The sequence below is a fragment of the Poecilia latipinna genome, unplaced genomic scaffold (assembly GCF_001443285.1).
Source record: "Poecilia latipinna isolate Pla-1442-1.1 unplaced genomic scaffold, P_latipinna-1.0 Scaffold803, whole genome shotgun sequence".
In the NCBI taxonomy this organism is placed as follows: Eukaryota; Metazoa; Chordata; class Actinopteri; order Cyprinodontiformes; family Poeciliidae; genus Poecilia; species Poecilia latipinna.
The window spans coordinates 119,147-124,996 of record NW_015113419.1 but is presented as its reverse complement, the minus strand read 5'-3'; the positions used below and the strand labels follow the sequence as shown (position 1 = coordinate 124,996).

At 39.9% G+C, this 5,850-nt stretch overlaps 1 protein-coding gene across 1 annotated transcript in view; it reads left to right on the top strand.

Annotated features, from left to right (window-relative positions):
- Window positions 1–2,182: 2,182 nt before the first annotated feature.
- Window positions 2,183–5,850, top strand: part of LOC106956272 (cyclin-dependent kinase 5 activator 1-like) — a 17,118-nt gene continuing 13,450 nt past the window's right edge. The window contains exon 1 of the mRNA XM_015047018.1: window positions 2,183–2,621. The gene's annotated coding sequence lies outside the window, so the exon portion shown is untranslated. The remainder of the gene's footprint in view (window positions 2,622–5,850) is intronic.

Sequence of the window (5,850 nt, the reverse complement as noted above, 5' to 3'; positions counted from 1 at the left end):
ATACATAATGTCATTTTGCAAATTAACACAAAGCTTTTGGCCTGTTATAACCGCCAGAGAGAAACTTGATGTGTAAAACTGAAATTTTAAGTTAACTTCTGTTGCAATCAAACTCTGTAAGAGAGTTTGTAAGTTTTGGCCCATGGGGCCTCTCTCTCTCTCTATATATATATATATATATATACTGGACAGGTTGCCAGTCCATTGCAGGGCAACACAGACAAACAACCATGCACACACACTTCAGAGACCAATTAATCTGACAGTCATGTTTTTGGACTGTGGGAGGAAGCTGGAGTACCTGGAGAGAACCCTCCATGCACAGGGAGAACATGCAAACTCTGGGAATTGAACCCAGGACCTTCTTGCTGCCAGGCAACAGAGCTACCAACTGCTCCACTGTGCTGCCCCACAGACTGGATAACTAGGAAAATGAATCTAAAACAAATAACTAGACATAAGGAACATAACAGCTAAAGCAACTAAGGTAAAACAGAAACAAGGCTGATCTAATCAAAGAGACTAAGGAACATAGATTGATAATGACACTAGAATCAAACACCAAAACAAGTCAGGACCTGACACCCAGACATTTAGAAAAAGAAACAAAACACCAAAAGTTAATCCTGACCTTTAACCTTAGTATATCTGGTTAATTCAAGTGAATGCCTGACGTGGCATTTTTGTTTTGTATATTATATTTGTATTAGTTAGTTCCATTTATTTATTTTTATTTCAGTTATGCTGCTAGAGGCTTAAGCCGCTGGAGGACAAGCTATCCACTTTTCCTACTTTCTCTACTTCTTTATTTGCTGTAGAGGAAAGTATTTTTATGTTTTCTTTGTGTGTGTTTTTTCCCCTCTATAGAAGCTAAACCTGGTCTGACGTTCTGTTAGCCTGTCATCAGTGAGCCGTTCTCCCTCTTCCACTGGCTTCTTGCTTTGCATGAGCATAGAAAATCCTCCTTTCAGTCCTTTTGTCTCTTTCTGTGTCTCTGCTCCGTCATCGATTCCTAAAATTAACAAAGCAAAAAAAAAAAAAAAAAAAAAAATAAAAATAAAAAAATTAAAAACCCTGGTCAACAGTCAAAAGATTGTTTGGGGTTTTTCCACTGCTGTAGGGTCCTTTTGAACAGCTGAATCCAAAAATCAAACTGGTTTTGTTAAATCAAGTCAACTTTCTGAACTACAGAGCAACATGAGCATCAAAATGCACGACTTGTTCTCACATCTGGGTTGGTTTCCTGAGAATCTGGATCAGTGAGTGATGAGCAGGAGGAGAGATTCCATCAGGACAGAAAGGAGGTAATGTTCAATTCACATGTACTTATCAGTGTTTATTATTCAATTTCCAAGTTTGTAACATTTAATTTATACACCATGTTAGAAATCAATTTTTTTCTCCTAAAACCTTTCTATGGATGAGAAATATTAACAGAAATGAACTGATAAAGTCACAAAAATGTCATCAATTTAGTCAGATCAGATTTCTCTAAACCAAATTAGACTAAAAACCTGACCTGATTGAAAAAAATGGACATCATTTTTGGATTCAACAAAATAGTCCTAATTCAGCTGAAAAAATATAGACATGTATATATATATATATACAGACATTACATTAAAACCCAGTGTAATGTCTGTTTTGAACGGTGAAAATGAGGGAGTAAGCCGATACAATTCCCCGGATGAGGCTGTATAGATATCCTGGTGGGTTTCGACACCCACACGGTGTTCCGTGGGTCTGATTCATAAAAACCTGTCAGCAGCTGGCCCCCCGCCTCCAGCCTCCCCCACCCGCCTCGGCGTAGCAGCAGCCGCCGCAGTTTCAGTACCTCGGACAGCGAAGCTCCCGATAGGCCCCGGCGGCCAGCGGCAGGCCAATGGCTGCAGCGGCGCGGGTGAACACTGAACACCAGCAGCAGCATCAACAGCAGCTGCATCCCGGCAGCAGCCAATCAGAGGCCGTCGCTTCCCCTCCCACATCCAACCCGAATAACTGCAGATGCCCGCATCCAAGCAACGATTCTCTCTCTCTCTCTGGCAGCTTTACAGAGAGAATATCTGCCATCTATTTTTGGATTTCATCTATTCCCCCCCCACACACACACACGCGCACTCTCTCTCTCTCTCTCTCTCTCTCTCTCTCTTCTTCTTCTTCTTCTTCTTCTTCTTCTTCTTCTTCTTCTTCTTCCCCGTTTTCAGGTTTTGTGTCAGTTTAGGGATCAGAACCTGTTGTCTCTCTGTTCTGTCTGAAGATCCGTCCGAGCTGTGAGCAACAGCCTCGACCGACCAAAGTAATCTCTTCTTAATGGAAGACATCTTCTCTCGCGCTCTGAGGCGCTTTTTCGCATCTATCCTGGGCCCGTGTTCCCATCGACGAAGGAGGGGCCCCCAGTGAGCGAGGCAAAGGGGGGCGACCAGAGAGACCACCGGCTGGGGGGAGAGAGAGAAGCGCGTCAGGCTCTGTTTATGTAGGCTACCATCCGGGACGGAAGCCGTTTTGAGCCGCCGCTGGTGGATGCCGATGGTGTGCAGATTTTTTTTCTTCTTTCAATCTGAAAGCGCCGATCCGTCGAGAAGGAACACATGGATCTCATAGGAGAGAGGATTAATTAGAAGGTAGGAAAACACAGAAAGGACAGAGGCATGTTTCTTTTCTTTTCTTTTTTTTCTTTTTTTCTTTTTAAATGAAAGGCAGTCCAACAAAAACGCTAATAAAATGTACATTTTGCTTCAGCGTAACCCCTCTGCAATCATTCTGTTTGATTCATTCAAACAAAACCCTGAAGATAAATCAGCATGTTTCTGTTCATTATCTGTTTATCTCGGATGGGTTGAGGCGGGCAGGCGCAGCGGCTGCTGATGTCTGCTGGTGGGGGTGGATTCAAGGCTTCCATTTTGAAGCTAAGATGGATGCCTGCGCACATTTCTTTTTACTGTCTCTGCATGTGGCCTTTTCTCGCTCCTTATATAACGCCGATGATCACCAGTTGCCTGTGCCATGACAACAAAAAGAGCAATATGCCTCCAACCTGCAGCGCGGGCATGCTTAACGTGACCTTGTGCCACGAAATGGTGCACTTTCACCATTTGTCACCACAACACCTACAGGCCTGCATTGATTGCACAATGCGTTTATTTTACAGTATGTGGTTTAAAAGTCAAATGGTGCACCACAATGTTAATGTTGAATACAGATATTTAACTGTTCTTAATAAATAACTACAAATAATTTTCTGCAGTTACTTTTATATGCAAAAGTATTTATATGTCTTCAAATTTGTCCACATTTTGTCACAAACCATAAACTCTGATGTATTTTATTGGCATTTAATGTGACAGGAACACGATGCTGGAAGAAAAGTTCTACATGGTCTTCAAACATTTTCAGAAATTCTTAGAAATCTTAAAAGTGTGGCACACGTTTGTATTCCGTCATTGGTTTGTTAAATGACCTGTTGGCATCATAATTACAGTATGATATGTAAGATAACTGATTTGTCTCTCATTGGAAAATTTGGTCTTAGAAGACAGGAGTCAATGCTGCATAGCAACAAGGACTGAAACAAAGAAGCACGGTGGTGCACAATGTTAATATGCAGGAGAAAAACTTACCTATTTCAAATGGAGATACTTTGTTTCCCTTTTAATGATAGCTGTTTAGCGCTACACTAACAGATGGCTTCAGGTATTCAGCTACTTGTTTGATGGGTGAAAAGTAGTTGACAGATTCTCCTGATCTAGATATCAGCACTTTCCTAAAATAATGGCCTAAGTCATTTTTTTTGCCAAAAAAGCGTTGTTGTTTTGTTGATGTTTTTGGCAAAATAAATAAATAACTTATGCCGTTTTTACAGGAAAGTGATGATATGACTCTCTGCATCTCCTCCCAAGTTACCTCAGATGTCTTGAGTCCATATCTGGTTAATGCTCTGCTAGCCCAGCTGGAGCGTGGTATGCCATCCTCCTTCTATTTTCAGACGATGGATGGGTGGGTCAGCCAGAAAAATGTAATCAAAACTTTGGATTTTGTTTAAGAATCTATGCTTCAATCTTTCTTCAACTTTATTTCTGACCGGTGTGCTGTGTTCCTCGTTCATCATGATATTGTGTTTTGGGGTGTCCGAGTAAATGAGGCTGAACACACAAATACACGCATCATTTTCTTTGACTTGTGAAAACCTAAAAACCTTGCTTCATGGCCTTCTTACCTCCCATTTTGACTTTTTGTGGTGGCCGAGCAGAACAACAACCTTAGACACAACAGAATGGTTTTCATCAAAGCCAATCGAAATCCAGAGCAAAACAGAAATGAAAATCCAGGAGAAGATGTTAATGTTGTTGTTTGCAAATTTTCTGCATCCAGTCAGAATGAGCTCAAGCTGTTGTGTAAAGAAAAGAGGGTAAAAATATTATAAGTTTTGCAGCTGTAACTGCACCAAAAGGCGGTTCTAAACTGTGCTGATGCATGACTGACCAACAAATATCACATAAAGTCAAAATAAAACAAGTTCAACCTTGGCATCACTGTTTTAGCAAGGAGCTCAAGACAATAAGATTCCCTGAAAAGGTCTTGTAAAAGGTTTCCTAACATCTTCCAGGAAATATGTAAAGATTGGAGGTGCATGCTTCACGGTTGAGGCTTTGATTATTCATGTTTTCGGTGCCAGTGGAAGAAAAATACCACAAAAAAAAATGCAAAGCATCTACAGTCACTTAGCCTAAGTATAAATCCTGGGCCTCTATGATCACTTGATTAATATCTTTTACTACGTTATTGGAACATTTAATAAATATGATTGTAGTCTACCTCAATATTGAGAAACTTTACACTGACCTCTACAACAGAGTATGAGAGCCAAATCTAGATGAAAAGAAAGGAAAATTGGCCACAGAGGATTATATTTCAGCCAAAAAACTCTGAAATCTAGAGATCAATTTCACATATTTATGAGGAAAAAAAAACAACTTGCAAATTCTTTAATGTTATAAAGTCATAAATCTGCAAAACACAATTTCTAATTTTTCCAAATTTACTCTAAAGGCAACAACTTTGTGACATGAAAACTAAGATGTTTTCTGATATTAAAAAGTCAGAAATAATAATTTAAAAAAGATCAGAAATGTCTTGGAAGTTTAGAAAAATTCTAACGCAATTTTTTGTCATTTGTGACAAAAATGTCAGAAGTTCTCCGAGATTGAAGTGGTAAAATTAGAGAAGGTACATCTGGATATTTTCCAGAGAGTTAAGTGGTAGATCTGAGATAAAATGACATCGCTCTGGTGCAGCCTTGATGGAAGCCATGTTGGAGCTTCTTCCTCACCGTCTCAGGCGTGTATTCTGGATCCCATTCGATGCTCCCTGGTGCAAGTCTGCACCAGGGAGCGCTTCTGATACAGAGACACAGCCTGGATCTACCACTGACACTGGAACATATCCAGGAAAAGGAGAAGCTACACAGTAAAGGAAATACTGTAATACTGCACTGTAGTTAAAAATAGCATCCTCAGGAAAAAAAAAGATGCCAGTGAAATAGGTGCCACACATATGTATATATGTGTGGCATATGTATATACATATGCCACACATATATATACGTATATGTATATATATATATATATACACACTGCATAGCTATATATATATATAGCTATGCAGTGTGGGTCTTGCCTAAGGACCCACACTGCATAGCTCAATTGCACCGTTGTAACTCGCCCCAGCCCGGATTCGAACCCCGGTCTCCTGGGTGGTAGACTGGTGTCTACCCACTGAGCTATACAGTCAGCTATATTTAAAAAAAAAAAAAAAAAAAAAAAAAAAAAAAATTTTTAAATAAAAAAAAAAAAA